General features: G+C 38.5%; 1 long non-coding RNA gene across 1 annotated transcript in view; it reads left to right on the top strand.

Annotated features, from left to right (window-relative positions):
• The window catches only part of LOC141942482 (uncharacterized), a 50,078-nt gene that overhangs the window by 24,080 nt on the left and 7,156 nt on the right, over nt 1–18,842 (top strand). Inside the window, exon 2 of the long non-coding RNA XR_012628635.1 lies at nt 12,324–12,377. This is a non-coding gene — a long non-coding RNA (uncharacterized LOC141942482). The remainder of the gene's footprint in view (nt 1–12,323; nt 12,378–18,842) is intronic.

Here is an 18,842-nt window from a genome sequence, read left to right on the forward strand (position 1 = left end):
GAGGCTCATTGCAATATGTATTTACATTCAGTAGGAGATTCAGAAAGTTTAAAAAGTATTTCTGCAATTGAACAAAATAATGGCATTTCTGTTAGAAAGAAACGTATTGAACTTTTTTCTGTATGAAGAAATGAAAACACAAAGAATCATTTATATAGTATTCTTAAAAGCAAACTGTTGGTGAACTTCCTTAAGCTCCCTGGACACCACAATCGTGGTGGTTTACATATGCCTGGCCACATCCAGTCAGCATGGCAGTCTTGGCTTCACTCAAGTCTCATGACCAAAAGGTTTCCAAGTCCCTGTCAGGGAGCCCTAAAGCCCTACCACTTGTGGCTTTAGTTGTTACTCTGCAGTTGCCAGAATTGTGGCTATGTTCAGTTTGTCTGACACACTGCTGGGAAGCTGGGTCACCTGCCAGTAAAGTGTGCTAACCTCTGTAGGAAAGCTACCTGCTTCTGTCAAATGGCTCATCACATCCTGTTCTTGTAGAACACTTATACACTGGCATAACAGTTCAAGGGAAAAATTTCTAGCTAACTCTACCAGGAATGGGAAGATGACTAAAAGCTGTGTTTTGCCAGTGGGATGGGCAGAGCTTCAATTCTGCTCACACTTCCAGTAGTTTGAAGGCTTAGACACTAGCATTCTTCCAGTACCTAAAGTGGGCCTACAAAAAAGCTGAAGAGGGACTTTTTACAAGGTCATGTAGTGATAGGACAAGGGAAAATGGCTTTAAACTGAAAGAGAGTAGATTTAGATAGATATATGGAAGAAATTCTTCACTGTGAGGGTGGTGGGATACTGGAACAGGTTGCCCAGAGAAGCTGTGGCTGCTCCCTCCCTGGCAGTGTTCAAGGCCAATTTGATAGGGCTTTGAGCAACCTGGTCTAGTGGAAGGTGTCCCTGCTTATGTACAGGGGGGTTGGAACAAGATGATTTTTAAGATCCCTTCCAACCCAAACCATTCTATGAATCTATGAAGTCAGGGTTTCTCCTTTGGCCAAACCCAAAGGAAAGAAGCAAAACTTCTGGACAGAACCCCTAGTGTGTTTCCACTTTCAGGCTCAAACAGAGTTTAAGTCTCTCACATCTGGAGTTTCAAGGTACCAGGACCTACTGCATCAGTCACCATCAGTGTTCAGCCAATGGGAGTTACCAGAGACTTGAGGAATATATTTAAGTTGTGTTAACATCTTAAAGTGAGCTTTGTCCTTTCTGAATACGTTTGTGTTTCGCAGATATCTGGACAGGACAGGTCCTTCATCAGTGTATATATACTCATTGTATGCATGTAAAAACATTAGTGAGATTATTCACAGTGGAACTGCTTTTGCAAGGAGAATGAAGAGCTGCTTCTCATAAAATGAACTTCCTCCTGCTGCTCTGCAGTGTTTGTTTCATCTTCCACTTTCTGAGCTGCAATAATCAGAGTTATTTTAAGTTTGTCACAAATTAACAGGGAATTGTGCTCCCCCTTGTTAGTATGGAAACTAATGGATCAGGCCAGGTTCTGTGCTAGTGTTAATTGCTCCACCTCTATTTGAAGTCAATGGCACTAAATTATTTCCTGATAACAGAGGACCCAACCTTTCATTTTTCTTTTGACACTCAGGCATTGGTAATGCTGAGTTGGAAATCTCATTTGTGAAGTTTTATAGACTTGGGCTGAGATGCTTTGTATCCTAACACTAGAGCTCTTATCTTGTATAATTTTTTGTGGTTTTCACCGCAAAGTATAACCTCCCATTTCTATTCTAGCCTGATACAGTTTCTGAAAAAAATCAGCAAGTCTTTTAGAAAGGAGGGGGTGTCTCCCTCATCTTTTGTCTCCAACATTCACATGTAGTTTTCCCCATCACACTTCTACTTCTAGTGTGTAATCTTTTGTACTCTTATTCAAATTTTCCATTTTCTTTATTTTCCTCTTTCTCTGATTCTGTTTCAGGAATCCTACCAGCAACTGCATTCTCTACTTTGGTGCTGTATGACTAGAGTTTTATTTCTAGTTATTATCTTGCTATGTGAATCTTTCTGAGCATATCTATCATCTAGAAATGCATCTAGTCATTTAAGATATTTCCATTTCTGTTCCCTTCCTTCCACCCTCTCTCCATCCATCTTTGCCATAAAGATTCAGAACAGCTTGTTGATAAGAATTAAATCTTTCTTCTACTTATTCATACCCAGTTAGAAGTGTTTGATTTGAATAGGTCAGGCATTTCACTGATAACTGATTATTGAAGGTATATTTTTTTGCTTATTATATGGCTATAAACTAATGAAGAATGTGTTTTTCTGTTTGCTATCTACATGTTGACCCTTTCTGCCTTTAAAACTGTTTAATTATGAAAGTCCATTTTATTTCCCAAATTCTTGTAGTTCTTTGAGACTTCTTTAAAGATTAATAGTTACTTAATTATAATAATGGTGTTACTACAAACAGTTTTCTAAAGGTTTTGAAAAACAGGATCTCTGGGAGAGTTTGGATAGGACAGTCTTATCTAGGGCACTGAACTGTCACCTGCTTCATGAAAATGTTCTGTGTTTAAAAAACATGATACAAAAAAATATTTCCAAGGGGAGTTAAAAATTTTAGAAAATTTTAGTGATCTAATTCATAGGAAAGTCCTGCAACTAATTTTATTGGCACATACTATATGAGAATAAAGGAGGAAGTCCCTGCAGGGTGAATAAACTGCAGTGGAGAGGTAAGGACAAGAGGTCTAAGTAGCACGGGGACATAGGCTTGGAAATTTCTTAAGTTTGCATCATTTTCAACATAGCATGTAAACATATCCTGAACCTGTAAATATACCCTTAGCATGGCTGTACCTTCTAAAGCATGTGGTGATTGGCATGCTCAAGCCTTCAGGGTACCTTAGGACACCATCATGCATATCCAGACTGCATGGCAGTCTGAGGTCCAAGAGGTGGATCATGCCAAGTTCATGACTTTCTTTGGGTGCTCAGGAGAAGGCAAGGATTACTACTCCAGAGGCAGTGACAGGCAGGGAGTATGTTGCATAGTAATGACGCTAGAGAGTTGTCTGTTGCAGCAGGTTTTCTGTTTTTTTCCTGGCAGGAAAAGGGACAGAACTTCCTACCTACAGAAATAGAGAAATATAACATGACAGAATAGAACTTGGTGCATAAGTAGCATATCTGGATTTGTATCTCATATTACGATTCAAGTGTTTGATTTCCAGAATGAAACTAATTCATACCATCATCTGCATCAGAAAGGAAGGAGGTGGCCTTTTCTAGAGTATCTTCTTGTGTCAGAACACTCACAGTTCATATCATTCCAGAGTCTTCCAACATTCACATATAAAGCCTTTCAGTTCTGTTTGGTTCTTAAGCCTGAGTTGTTGTGTAAATTTTACTTTTGATAATGTGTTGAGGATGATAATGAATGAGGATAAGGACAAAGACAATCAAGTGCTTCCAATACGTTTCCATAAAGGACACTGAAAGAGTCAGTTCACTGCAAGAGTTATAGAGCAGCTTAGACTATTGAACTGCAAAAAACCTTAAATTATGGACTCATATATGTTCATACTCACATGATTATGCTCACATAAAGGTGAGCAACTTCAGTGAAATAAATTTCATTTATTGTGGCTTCTTGTATTTTAACAATGTTTAAATAATAGCTGAACCAGACAAGCTAACTGCCAAAAATTACTTCTGCCTTGAAATCAAACGATAAAAATGATCTGTTCACTAATAACTAGGATTTCTTAAAAGAAAATACTAGGCCAGATAATCTTTTTATTCTCATGTCTCTTCTTAAGATGTGCAAAGCATTTGGAAAGAGTGTAGGTGAATGTAGACGTTGGGTTTTGAGGCACATGTGAGGGAATCATCTTTGTTACTCAAGAGCCATGGTTATGTGAACAGGTTAAAATGTGACACATTATTGTGAAGAAGTAGCACAGTGCATAAAAGAGAGGTAGCCCTGTCCCAGTAATGACAGCTTCATCTTTAGATAAACATGTCTTCCTGAAGGAAACATACTTATTTTTCCTCGTATTTTCGAATTCATGAATTTATGGCCTTCTTGTTTATTTGCAAGTAATATTTGTCATCCAGATTCTTGCTTCAAGCCTCACCTTGTCATTTATGGTCTAATTTTAAAGGAAAATCTATCTTCAAACAGTGTATGAAGATTACTTAATTTAAAAGTTCTTTTTTTTTCATAGGTTTTTAGCCAAGAAAGCTGCATGTCAGTAGTATTGGTCATAGTTCCCCAAAAGGAGGATGAGTACCTCAAACCTTCCATTTTGTAACCCTAGAAAGGAGATACTATGCAAGTAGAGCAGTAAGTTTCTAGAAGGTGAGTTCTATCTATTACAAAGTGTTGAGAAAAGAGCAGTCTTCAGTAGAATATTTTGCTTGGGAAAAAAAAAGTTAATTTTTGAAAAATTTATTTCTGCCCCACTTTATTTCTTCATGTGTCTTTTTGTCTCTGAGTGATGGCTAGAGCACTTCTCTCCTTTCTTTATTATTTAATTATTTAATCCTTGCTTTTGCTGTTCTTTCCCTCTCTGAAATTCAGTAAATTTAGAACAGTAGGAAGGGAAATAGGACCTATTGAAGTGAATTTGGTCAATGACTGTGGTACATCACCCATTCTTTAATCAGTCTTAATACAAAAGTAACAATAGGTGACCAGTGTGATACCAAACTGTCAGAAGAAACAGAAGGAATCTTAAGAAACTAAGGGTCAGTGAATCTGGTTTTTATACTAGACAAATGTGTAGATTCATACATCATTTTAGGTTACTTAGCTGAATAACCATCTAAATGCCAATATCTTTTTGTATATTAAATAACTTTTAAAGATTCTCCCAGAGACAATGTAGAAATATGACATTCATAATGAGCTAAAAACACTTTATATTGAGTGATGAGAATCCTATGTACTAGAGTTAGTAGAGAAATGGTTACATGTTATCTAGAGGAAGAGTCACTCCGTAGGGGGAACTCCTATTTCACACATCTACTAGGGGTCTTCTAAAGTCAACAGCATATCAGTAAGGATGATAAAGCTAATATTGGGGAAGAAATGAAGCTGTCACAGGGAAAAAAGAAAAGTCCTCACATAGGTCAGTGACTATTTAAAAGATATGGAAAAAAGGGTAGGAGTATATGCTTGGTTGTGACTATACAAGAAAGTTAGAAGTGAGATCCAAATACTGTGTAGCATATTAAAAAAATCTGCAAAAGGGTTGAATAGGGAAATAACAAAGTTTGTATATGATTCAAAATTATTTAGACATATCTAAAGTTGATTGTCAGGAGCTGCAGAAAATTCTCATGCTAGTTAACTGATAGTGACAAAAATGCAATGAAATTCACTGTCATAATTGCAAAGCAATGAAAATGAATAAAAATAGTCCATGATAGTATACAGGTAATTAGGACTAAAGCCATTATGAATACCCAAGAAAAAGTTAATTTTTTAGAAAAAGCCTAGAAGAGGAAGGAACTGAAGCACAAAGGCCTTCTCATTAAATCTTTCAGTGCTTAAGAGAATCTGAAGTGAAACTTGAGTTTCGACTGCATTCTTTTGACTAATCTTGAAGAGGTGTATGCAGCATCTTATAGAGATACTGTCAGTTACTCTTCACTGATACAGCCATGAAGCTGGAGAGGAATTTTGCCTCTAATAATAGTTCAGCTCCAAGGAGAAGAAGCTTTTCAACGCTGCATAAGCAGCAGCTGGGCTCCAAACCTCACTGACTTCCAGTAGAGATGAATTGCCGTATAAACATATGTGTCTTTATTTACCTCCTTCCCTCAGCCACCCACATGCAAACTAGCCTAGTTTCTTATCCACGCTGTGTGGGCAGAGAATGGGAAAATAGCTCCTGGGATCTGCTCCTGCTCTCTCCTTGCCAGAAAGGGGGTTGTTCCTAAGGTGCTCTGACTGCAATTGCTGAGTAGCAAAACAAGACTCTACTCTGGCAAGAGACTTACGCATCCTGCTTCTATGACAAGTGAAAACCAAAGTCAAATGCCTGGGTGCCAGCACAGCCACAAATATCACCCTCTCCTGACAAGACTTGTTTTCTTCACTTAACTAATGATCATAGCTGAGGTTTAGCACTTTCTCTCTTCCCACCTTATCCCCACCCCCAGACCATCAGACTTCAAATGGATGAATTCGCTTCCCCTAGTTAGACAACTTAGAATTTCAAGTTAAGCATTAGCAAAATCTTCAAAATTATTCTCTAGCTTTCTATAATATGGAAAGTATGGTTTTACCTATCAAAATGTATTTATACCTATCTAAAGCTGATTGAATAATAGTTTTTTTGGTTATCTGGAATTTCTGGAAAAGAAATATTTAATTTGAAACATTTCAAAATTTTTGACACTGTCCCACACAACATCCTTGCCTCTAAATTGGAGAGACATGGATTTGATGGAGGGACCACTTGGTGGATAAGGAATTGGTTTGGATGGTCACACTCAAAGAGTTGTGGTCAACGGCTCAATGTCCAAATGGAGAGCAGTGACAAGATGCATTCCTCAGGGGTCGGTATTGGGACCAGCGTTGTTTAACATCTTTGTTGGTGACATGGACAGTGGGATTGAGTGCACCCTCAGCAAGTTCACTGATTACACCAAGCTGTGAGATGCAGTTGATACACTGGAGGGAAGGGATGTGCCATCCAGAGGGACCTGGACAGTTTTGAGAGGTGGGCCTGTGCAGAACTCATGAAGTTCAACAAGGCCAAGTGCAAGGTTCTGCACACAGGTCAAGGCAATTCCATGCACAAATACAGGCTGGGCGACGAGTGGATTGAGAGCAGTCCTGTGGAGAAGGACTTGGGGGGTACTGCTGGATGAAAAACTTGGATATGAGCCAGCAATGTGCGCTTGCAGCCCAGAAAGGCAACCACATCCTGGACTGCAACAAGAGAAGGGTGGCCAGCAGGTCGAGGGAGGGGATTCTCCCCCTCTATTCTGCTTTTGTGAGACCCCACCTGCAGTGCTGTGTCCAGCTCTGGGGTCACCAACATAAGAAAGACATGGACCTGTTGAAGAGAGTCCAGAGAAGGGCCACAACAATGATCAGGGGGCTGAAGCACCTCCCTTATGAGGACAGTCTGAGAGATTTGGGGTTGTTCATCCTAAAGAATAGAAGGCTCTGAGTAGACCTTATAGCAGCCTTCAAGTACTTAAAGGGGGCTACAGGTAAGATGGGGAGGGACTCTTTATCAGGATGAGCAGTAATGGTTTTAAACTGAAAGAGGACAGATTTAGATTAGATATATGGAACAAATTCTTCACTGTGAGGGTGGTGAGGCACTGGAACAGGTTGCCCAGAGAGGTTGTCGATGTCCCCTCCCTGGAAATGTTCAAGGCCAGGTTGGGTGGGGCTTTGAACAACCTGATCTAGTGGAAGGTGTCCCTGCCCATGGCAGGGGGTTTGGAACTGGGTGATCTTTAAGGTCCATTCCAACCCAAACCATTCTATGATTCTATGATTTGATCTAAAACAATTGTATTCAACACCAAATACTTTATCTTTACTTCTAGTATTTTTTAAATTATGAAATGTTATCAGTAGGATCAAAGGACGTTTCAAACCAAAAAATATTTCATGCAAATCAGTGTTTTCATTTTGAAAATATTTTGCAATTTTTTCAAATATTTTTAGAATGTAAAAATTGAATGACTATCTAATGTTATTAAATATTTTGCTCAGGAAAAGAAAGCAGTAGTTGTAAATCTCACTGTATTTCAAACATTCTTTCTCATCCTCAGAATCTACCATTAATAATAATTTTTAGAAGCTGAGACTTTATTCCAAGTTTCCACCTTGGGGGAGTTTTCTTTTTATCTTGGCATTGCAAACCTTTTAAAAGAAGCATTTAGAATGGAAGGCATGACAGATCTTTTAAATGGAATATACAGCTACTGAGCTCCACACTATAATTACTGTCATACTGCAGAAGGTTAAATATTTATGAAGAATGTGCTTTTTATCATTCAGTCTAATTTTTAAACCTGAATTCTGTAATTGCATTGAAATGCCAATAATCAAGGGGGGGTTCTCTCTTGGCAGGCAAAAGATTTTTACCAGTTCCATTTATTTGTGAAGCGTGGCCAGTGGAGGTATATAAACAAAATCTGTGGAATTTTTTCATTTTGGACAAAGAATAAATTGAAAACAGTTTTGCCAAATAACTTCTTAGGCAATGCCTAATTGATTTTTTCCCAGAGATTGGAAATCGGGCTTCCCTCCTATATGTATATTGAGTTTTATATTTGGTCATTTTGTGAATTTTTTCATCCCCAAATTTGGCTAGGCTAAATATCAAAGCGAAAACTATTCTTACTAGTGTAGATTGCCATACTGAAATCATACAGTAAACTTCTGAAGAGTTTCATGCTAAAATTTACTGCATAACCCAAATTTGCCTGATGTTTGCACTTTGATAAATTTGTTGAAAACCTGATCCAAATTCTGGTTTTAACAATGTTATTACAGATATCTTTCACCTCTTTTTACAGTTCTATAATCAAAATACTAATAAAACAAACAGGTGAAATTATTTCTGTTTAATAATTTGATGGATGCACATTAAGCTCCACCATTTTCATATCATAGTTTTTTGTAAATTAAGCTATAAGAATTGTCTGAATAGATTTACTAGAAAGCTTATCCTAGAGGATTTTATAGTTAATCTGGCTTTTAAAAACTTTTAATCTTTGATGTGAAATATTGTTTTGTTTGTTGGGAAATATTAGGAAAAAAAGTTACAGTCATCTAAAATGGGCTCAACAGGTATCTGACACCTAAATCTAAATTGTCATCCAAATTCTGCTTGCACAATAAATGCTTAAACCAAGAGGCATCTAGATGTTTTCTCATCACTTGATAGTCCCTCGGGTGTGATTCATAAAGTCCTGTCATTTGTGCAGGCCCAGAATGCACAAGCTAGTTCCCACTTATGCTAGGAAGTCAGAAGTGAAGCAGAGCAGTGCCCAAGTCTTTGCCCTGGCAGAGGAGGTGGAACTTCTTGCTGAATGGCATTCCAGTACAGAGTTACTGAACTGGGTCCCTGTCAGCATTGCTTTCTAGCTATTTTCCTTAAATAACTAGCTGCTGGAGGAGAAGTGATGGCAGTTTGACCATCTTTTATTTTACAGATTTGGGGCTAATACACTTACCTGAGAGGTGATGCTTACTTAAGAGAAAAGGAGTCCTGGGTTTGATTCTTGATTCTAGGGCTATTTATGTGTTTACATTTAGTAGGAAATAACAAGAAAACAAATGAACAAAAGAAACAAAAGAAAAGCAAATGTTTAGATCAGAGTGTTGTACAAACTTACTTTCCCTGGAGTCTTTCAGATGACTGGCCTGTGCATTGTGTGCTTTTCTACAGGACAGTGCAGCTTCTGTCAGAGGCATGGGGGGCACACTGCCTTCTGATAAGGGCTGTCCATCTGGAGGAGCAATGCCTGGCTTTGAAACCACTCAGGCTAGAGAGGGTCCTCCACATTTCCACAAAGTATTCTAGTCACTGGGAAGGGGTAGGGGGTTAGTTTAATTGAACTCTAGGTGCCTATTTTTGAGGTGGAAACTACCTTGACTACCTTAACAATAAATGTATTCAGGATGTGATTTGTCTTATCTGAGAATAAATGTCTAAAGAATGTCAGGTCAGCCAACTCCTCCAAATATTTCCTTCTTTCCATCAGCTGGAAAGGGCCCCAGCCTTAATTAGCACAGCCACAGCCATTTAATGCTCTATTAAATGAACGCTACCCACTGATATTCAGAGGAACACCACCATGGTGCAGCTTTGTTCTAAAAGAAAACAAGTCCTTCTCAGTTGTGTGAAAGTTATGTCCTTGTCGTCAGGAGGAGATGCTGGACCCTGTTTCCAGGAGGGCTGGAAGGACCATCCAGAGTCACAGAAGTGAGCACTCCATAGTGCAGTGTTTTCTGGGGGGTACTCTCAGGAACTCTCTATTAACAGTGCAGGGTAGCCCTTCTGAGAGTTCTAAGTCTTCTTGTGCATTAGACAAGGAATGTAGGGGCCCAAATTCTGGTGTTACTTCCATTCAGGGTAAGCATTTACATTCTAAGTAGGCCTGGCTTTTCACAGCTTCCGGAAAATATTGTAAGGGCTAAAAGAATCTTAGTGGTGTCAATAAATTTGAGTCACAAAGCATCTTGTATTTAAAATGAATGTTGTTCTGCTTCTTTTCATTACAATTTAAGTAACTACTTAGAATTGAAAAAAAATATATTAATTGGCATTTACAGAATGCATTTTCTTCAATCTATAAAGCTGGGAATATATACTTTGAGAATTTGTTATGAATCTAGTATTGACTATGACTCTTTCTCAGTTTAGTTTTGTTCTGTTGCCAGCCTGAATGCATAGAGTTAAATCATGAGAAATGGCAACAAGGTTGCTCAAGAAGTGAGTGAGAATGTAGAACAATGACACAGATAAGGCAGCCTAAGGTATAAAACTTCAAAGAATTTTAGGTATGAGTGGCTTCTGGGCTACTGGGAGTCAAACTGGCTCCATATAGGCTGAAATGGGATACTATTCCTAGGGCTATGTCTGGGTTCAGCAGAGATCTGAAACTTCAAATACATTAGAAAAGGGGAGGGGACACAAATAGATTAGAAAAGGCCATGCGAGATGAATCAATGGAAAGTTGAGAGTCAGACTGCAAGAGACATGGGGAGACATCATGTATGGTGATCTGAGTGGAGTGTTGGGTCTTTTTTGGGTTTGTTTTGCTTTACCTCCAGGAATGAGGTTAGCTCAGTTCGGGGGAAAATCAAAGCTTTCAAACAGTTCTGTAGATGTTCCTACCTTTCAAGAGATTAATGTTTTTCTTCTTGTTTTGCAGATGTGATCACTGTGTTGTCATATAGATATAAATCTGTAGATATATTGGAGAAAATAATCATGACCAACATCTTATTGTGTCCCAGATAAAGCCTGGGAGAGGTTAAGCTGTGGAATCCCACCCAAGAGAAATGGAATTAAGGTCTAGCAACTTTGAAGTATATTCAGGAAGATCCAAAAGAAAGAGTTTCAGATATTTATTAGCTGTGACCGATGTTCATAACTGCTTCTCTAGTATTATGTTAATAAAAAGGGTATAAATCTGGATTCTTCTAGGGCTCAGATTCAAAAAAGGCAGACTGAGGACTGGCAAGATGATTATAGACAATTTAGATTCTGTCTGTTTTATCCAGAGTGACCTTGTACAGAAGTTATCTGTGTTGAGCAACACAGAAAACTAAAACATTACATTGTTTAACCTTTGTTATCTATTCTCTATTTGTTTTATTTTTTATCTATTCTTTAACCAGTAAAAGAGGATTTCTTGCAAAGCTATTCTTCTGCATCCTTTGCTGCTTTGTATTCACAAGTGCATAAAAGATTAAATTTGAACTCTGTTTACAGCATGTTAATAGTATTGTATTACATTTATTGCTGATCAGCTTCTAGGAAGCACAAATGTTTTCGGTGAACACTTGTGGCTTTTTTTGGCTCCCTTAATTTGAGTAGAACAAGAGTTGAAGGGGCAATAAATGTTGAACCAGGTTGCTATATTCAGAAAAGTATAGTCAGAATAAAATATGTTATATTAATTCTACTAAGCCAATATTAATTTTGCTTAAAATGTGTTACCCTAGTCTCTTTGTTCTTCAGAACAATTTCAGTGTCCTTGAAACTGTAGGCATTATAGGCAAACTGTAGAATATTTGAAGAATTCAGAATAGTTAAGCCATTAAAATTTGAGTGGAGTCCCTTTTATATCTCTAGCAAGTAGCTCATCTGAGCTCTTTAACTCCAGTTACATTGCTTCAAAAATCACTGATTTGAAAGGCATTAGGAGCTGAGGGCAAGTTGTAGTAGTGATAATTGTTGGAATGATATGATTTAAGAGGTCTAATTACAAGATCTGGAGAAAAGCTGTTTGCTTCCCAAAACATCTTCATAGGGATCCTTAGAGGAAATCCTATTATATCTCCTTTCCAGAACCCCAATCTGATTTCATACATAAGTAGTCATGCAATTTTAAAGAATGATGGTGAGTTACCCGTAGGTTTTTTTATTCTATTTTGGAGTCTTGCCTGACAACATTAATGCAAGCATGTTCTAAATTACACTTAGCAGAAAGTATAGCACAAAAAAATTCAGCATTGCGTGACTGGTTTTGCAAGCAAAGCTGTAAAGATTTTTGTTATACATCATCTGGACATCTGAAGTAATGTTGTCAAGGACTTTCAGACATTGTTTAAATCCTGTACATGTTTTTTACAGCCAATCAGGGAGAACAGCAATGGGACATTATTTCTGCAAACAGTACTGTAAAAGGTATGGCACAGTGCATTGCTTACTTTTTGTAAGAAGACATGAAGTACATTTTGCTAGAAAGTGTATAAGCTTTTAAATGATTTGATACCAGTTTATTTAAGTGAAAAAATAATTTTAATTCTGATACCCACAAAAGTCAAGCAGAGTAAGATTTTGTTTATTTTATGGGACCATTAACTATAGAATGGCGACTTACATTTCCTATATTTAATCCTCAGAACAGCAAGCAATCTACAGCCAGATCTGTTCAATTACTCTCAGTGATTTAAAGGAACATTGTTACCTCTTGCAAATGAAATATCAATATAAGCACTTCAAAAATATTGAAAAGCTTGATCCTTTCAGCAGTTTATTATTTTATTTACAAACATTTTATATTGCTATATTTTATGTATCTGTTTGCTTTCTTTGTTGGCTTTATTAGAAAAGAATGTAGTGCTATCTTTAGCTTAACTTAGCTAGATCTATAAATGTAATAAAAATAATCTTTGACCTCACTGATGCAACACCTTTTTCTTCCTGTCCACTATTTTCTTCTCCTCTTCATGGTTTCTACAGAAATAGGCAGAAGCAGGGCAGTATAGTCCCTGTTGTCCTTATATCATGGTTCACCTATAGCTACATTTTGCTTTCCTGAATCTTTTTTTCACAGCTGACAATCAAGACAAGTGGCCTTAGCACACATGCAGTAAGAACAGCACCACCATGTCTCAGTGAGACCATATCTGCATGATTTTGAGAGAAAATCTCTATTGAGGTACGCAGTAAATAAAGCCATCTCGTGAAAGGAATCAATGAAAATGACTGTTGTGGGATAGCTACTAATGACCAGCCCTGAAGTTTGTGTTAACTTTCACCTTTTCCTCTTGAGCTAACCTACATTTGATGGTAACATCATGTGTCAGGAGAGAGCCCTTTAGAGGACACCTCTTGATCTAGACCAAATTGAGGGAGAATAGTTAGACATTCCACAGTATTCCTCTGGAGATGTTACAGACAGAGCTGGTTCTCTTTCTTCCATGAACATGTATATGAATTATATAACAAAAAAAAAAAAAAAAAAAGGGCAAAAATGCTTAGCAACTCTACATTTCTGTGTCCTCTTATCTAAACCACAGCTGGCATCTGAGCACAGTCATGGCCTTGCTCTGCAGTTTATGAAAGTCTTTCTCTGTTCACCATGTTCATCATCTGAGAGACTTCTCTTATCAGGTCAGCATGAACCTTCAGACATGTTTCATTCAATAAAGGGCAGTGGCTGTGGCTGCTTCTGGATTTCAGACTAGCATTTTAACCTGGACAGTCAGATTAGAAATCATTGCTTTTTCTCAGAGATTGTCCATGGAGGCTAAAAAGTTGTTAGCAGGTGATAAATAGGTGCCTTTCAAAGGAAAGATGACTGTTCTTATGATCCACATCTTGTAAACCAATCTGCAGTTGTCTGCTTTGTCTTATTGTTGAATTGCTTGCCTGTATGAGCAAATTGTCATTTGTCTCAGTAACAACTCCTGCATATTTTTGTTTTGTTTTGGAGTATGAAATAGAGAGAAGAAAACTGGAATTTCCTTTGCATGAGGCATTTGCTTAATATACTAGAAAAGGCAAAAAATCCCTGGTAACTTCTTTACTGATAGACAAGCTCCAAGAAAGCTAGAGGAAAAATCTGTTTTAATTCATTAGCTGTCTCTCCCTTATGCTTGAATTACAGGTGTCAAAATATGTGTAATTTAGTAGACTTTTCTAGGGATATAAAAGAAAAATAACTTGATCCACTACAAATCTTTAGTTTGGGCTGCAGAACACACCATCAATGAACCATAACTGTTGGGACTATCTGCATCCTTCTGCTGCATTTAACTTCATTGTCTTTTTTGTGATAAATTGTAAAACAACATATTAAGTTAGCAGATCTGTCCTGCTGGAAAATTTGTAGAGCAGGCATGGTTTTAAATTAGCTCTGTAGAAGAGTTTACATAGCATACATTGGATTGACAGGCAGTAACTAAAAGCTGAAATGTGCTAATTTGGGTAGAGGGGATTTTATGAGACATGAGTTGTTTTCATGAACACTTGGAGTCTAGATAATTTCTACATGATTTCTTGTTCTTTGAAAGGTATCTGGCTCTAACCAACTCTGCTATGGAATTTTAAAGTTTTCTTTTGCTGTCATACAGTTTGGCTAGTTTAAGAAGGATGGCTAAACAACCTTGTTGTTGTTTTCTGGGACCAGGGAGGGAAGACTTTAGTCTCATTTTAATAAATTCATTTACACCATTTCAGAAGTGCAGAAGGATTATGGAACAACTACACATAATTTTTGTTTTCTTCAAGTCCCTTTTCCAATAGTGAAAAGTACATGATAACAAAGTGTGTTGGCTTTAATGAATCTGTGTTGATTTAAATGAGTTGAAAGTTTGGTTTATCATCTGGAAAAGTCTAGTATATGTTTAATGTCTGTGTATTTTATTTGATGATTTGGGTTTCTTCCATTATTTAACTTCCTATAATGCTAAATTCCTGTGATATGATTGCAATAGTTCCATAGAAAGTAGAGCTGATGTAGGTCCTCTCTGCCCTCGTTGGTTTTTTTTAACTTTTGCCTAAGGAGAAAGCAAGACTTCAGAAAAGGTTCAGCTAAGCTACAGAGAGCTTATCACTGGAGAGAGCAAACTTGTCACTGGAGATGGCATAGACAGAGAAATTATACTCTCTACACTGAAATGATCTTCCTTTAAGTGTTAGGTGTCTTTAAAGATTAGAAGATTTTGTTTTAATGACTTCAGTTTGGAGATATTTAAAATGTAGCATTTTTTCTCCAGTTGTGGACTCCATGTCGTTGGTTGGTTGGTTGGTTTGTTGTTTTTTGGTTGTTTTGTTTGTTTGTTTGTTTGGTTGGCTTTTTTTGTTGTTGTTGTTTTGTTTTGTTTGTTTGTTTTTTTTTTTCAGAACGTAGAGACCATTTTCCTCTGACAATATTCACAAAGCCTTCAGGAGTCTATCAGAGCCACGGTATTCAAGCCCCTAAAAAGAATCTGGTACTTACGAAGGTGCTTTTGAAAATTCCAGTGGTTACCTTTCTGCATTTCCAGATACATAAATACCTTTAAAAACATGCTGTTTTTAAAAAATATTTAAATTTATTAAAAATAAAAATTACCTGCCAACTTCTCACTAGGCAAATTTACAAGGTATCTATTTCTGGCCGAATATACTGTCAAAAGGCATTGATTTAAAATACTTATTCTTTTTCTTTCATTTTGAGACACTGATATATTCTGCAGCATTTCCATTTTCAGAGCAAGGTAAATTGCATGGTTTACCATGTAGGGCTCTGGTGCATGTGCTTAAAAATAAGTTCCTGTTTTACCTACACATTAAAGTTTTCATTGTCCTTCTTAAGGGTAGAAGTTTGCATTTGGTTTCCTCAAAAACATTGACTTGTCTGCTTTTTGTATGGCTTTAAACAGAACTTGAATGTCATTCTCCACTGTAACACTGGTTGTATTTCAGGGGTCTTATAAAAGGGGTCTGACAAATGAGACGGTAGGATGCAGCTGTCCCAGAAGGGGAAAAGTATTCTGGGGCAGGAGTTAGCAGGGCTTATTGACAAGGCTTTAAACTAGATATGAGAGGGGACAGGGAGATAACTGGCCCTGTTAGGAATAAGCTCAAGGGAAGCATGCCAAAGCTTGAAGGATGGTGGACTGGTGAGGGCTCTCCCTCTGCCACTTCATTTGAGAGATGGGAAAGATGTTTAGAAACCGTGGAAGCACCTCAGAAGGGTCTGGTAGGGAATGGGGCCCACACTCACAAAAAGGTGTTGGATTCATTAGCTCATCTCAAGTGCATCTATACCAATGCATGCAGTATGAGCAACAAACAGGGGGAGCTTGAAGCCAAGATGCAGCACGAGAACTATGACATAGTAGCTATAACAGAAACGTGGTGGGATGCCTCACATGACTGGAGTGCTGCAATCGATGGCTACAAGGTCTTCAGGAGGGATAAACAGGGAAGGAGAGGTGGTGGAGTGGCTCTGTATGTAAGAGAATGCTGTGACAGCTCAGAAATCAAGTATAGCGATAATGGGGTTGAAAGTGTTTGGATTAGGTTAAGGACCAATAAAACACATCTTGCTGTGGGATTCTGCTATAGACCTCCCAACCAAAGCAGTGAGGTGGATGAAGCTTGGTGCCCTCCTGGACCTGCTTCTTGTGAACAGGGAAGAGCTTGTGGGGGAAGTAAAGGTTGGAGGCTGTCTAGTGTGCAGTGATCATGAGATGATTGAGTTTTCGATCCTTGGAGAAACAAAGAGAGGGGTTAGTAAAACTGCCACCTTAGACTTTCGGAGGGCTAACTTTGACCTGTTCAAAAGACTGATTAACAAAATCCCTTGGGAGGCTGCCTTGAAGGATATGGGAGTCCAGGAAGGCTGGACACACTTCAAGAGCGAAGTCTTAAAGGCACAGGAACAGGCTGTTCCAATGTGCCGAAAAACAAGCAGGAGGGGAAGGAGACCGGCCTGGCTAAACAGGGACCTTTGGCTGGATCTCAAGAACAAAAGGAGAATCTATTGCCCTTGGAAGAGGGGCCAGGTCTGTCATGAAGACTATAAAGTTGTAGTGAAGTTATGCAGGGAGAACATTAGGAGAGCCAAAGCGCAGCTAGAGCTCAACTTGGCTACAGCTGTTAAGGATAATAAAAAATGTTTCTATAAATTCGTTAACAGCAAAAGGAGGATTAGGGAAAATATCCCTCCTTTATTGGATGCAGAGGGAAACATGGTAACTAAGGACGAGGAAAAGGCTGAGGTGCTCAATGCCTACTTTGCCTCAGTCTTTAGCAGTGGAACTGGCTGTTCCCTGGACACCCAGCCTCATGAGCCGGGGGATGGGGAGGGGAAGCAGATTGAGGTCAGCACAGTTGAAGAGGAGGTGGTCAGAGACCTGCTACACCACTTGGATGCACACAAGTCTGCGGGACCAGATGGGTTACACCCAAGGGTGCTGAAAGAGTTGGCAGATGTGCTCACTAAGCTGCTGTCCATGATTTACTGGAAATCATGGCTAACTGGGGGGGTCCCATTGGACTGGAGGGTGGCAAATGTGACATCCATGTACAAGAAAGGCAGAAAGGAGGATCCAGGAAACTATAGACCTGTCAGTCTGACCTCAGTGTCAGGGAAGGTCATGGAGCAGGTCATCTCGAGTGTCATTAAAAGTCATGTAATGGACAACCAGGGGATCAGGCCTAGTCAGCATGGGTTTATGAAAGGCAGGTCCTGCCTGACAAACCTGATCTCCTTCTATGACAAGATGACCCGACTATTGGATGAGGGAAAAGCTGTGGATGTTATCTACCTGGATTTTCAAAAAGCATTTGACACAGTTCCCCATAGGATTCTCACAGAAAAACTGGCTGCCCATGGCCTGGATGAGCGAACAGTCTGCTGGGTCAAGCACTGGCTGGATGGACGGTCCCAGAGAGTGGTGGTAAAATACTTGAGTGATGTATGCCGCTGATAGAACATAGAGGAATTCACCTTAGCACCTAGGTGATATTCTATGGTGACTTCACTATGGTGACTTCAGTGAGACTGGGAATTTCCAACTTTAACTGAATCCACTCTACCAGTTTTGTAGGAGAACTGTCATATCACTCTGTAGCGGAAGCCAGAGTTTTATAGATACATTTGTCTGTAGGGTTTTTTAGATACGTTCCTCACTTGCCAAGTTAAGAACAAGTTCTCAGAAATTGATTTTACAGATAAGAAAGGGAAATTTATCAGGGATATTAACGGTATTTAAAATATTCTAAGTACAATTCTCCTCTCAGAGGTATAAATCAAGTCTGACATTAAATATAGCAGAAATTACATGTTCACCAGCAAGAGGAAAAGGTGGTTTTCCTGCTCTCTCAATACTTCAGAAGATATGCTTGCTTAGTATATTTTATGTCTATGGGCCTATAGTATTGTCTCCCTTTCTTCAGATGATTGTATGGGGCGCACTAGGTTTAAACAGCGTATCTGAGAGCAGAATGAGGTAACAATCCTGCTTATTAGAAAAAGATTTTCCCAATTGCTAAAATTTTGGTTAAACATGATCATAAACATGGTATATCCTTTTAGATTAGAAAAGACATTTTCTGGGCATTCTTTTTGTGGTTGATTGCACCTATCACATATTTAACTATAAATGTGAAGCTGTGGCACAGATTCCTTGTGAAATTGGCTAAGAGATATACTAAAGGTGTCCTTCAAAAACAGGAATTATCTTAGACGCTCTACCCTTTGTTGGCAGACAAAGAAGTTAAGGATTGAATGGAAAAATAAACAGAACCCATTGAGAGATGAACATTTTGAGAGCTGTGGGGAATTCGGCACTTTTACTGTTGCAGTCTCCTCACAGACAGGTTTGAGGGTCATTTATCACCCGCTCTTCCTCATCTACAGTGTTTGAATAT

The sequence above is a fragment of the Strix uralensis genome, chromosome 4, assembly GCF_047716275.1.
Source record: "Strix uralensis isolate ZFMK-TIS-50842 chromosome 4, bStrUra1, whole genome shotgun sequence".
Taxonomy (NCBI): domain Eukaryota; kingdom Metazoa; phylum Chordata; class Aves; order Strigiformes; family Strigidae; genus Strix; species Strix uralensis.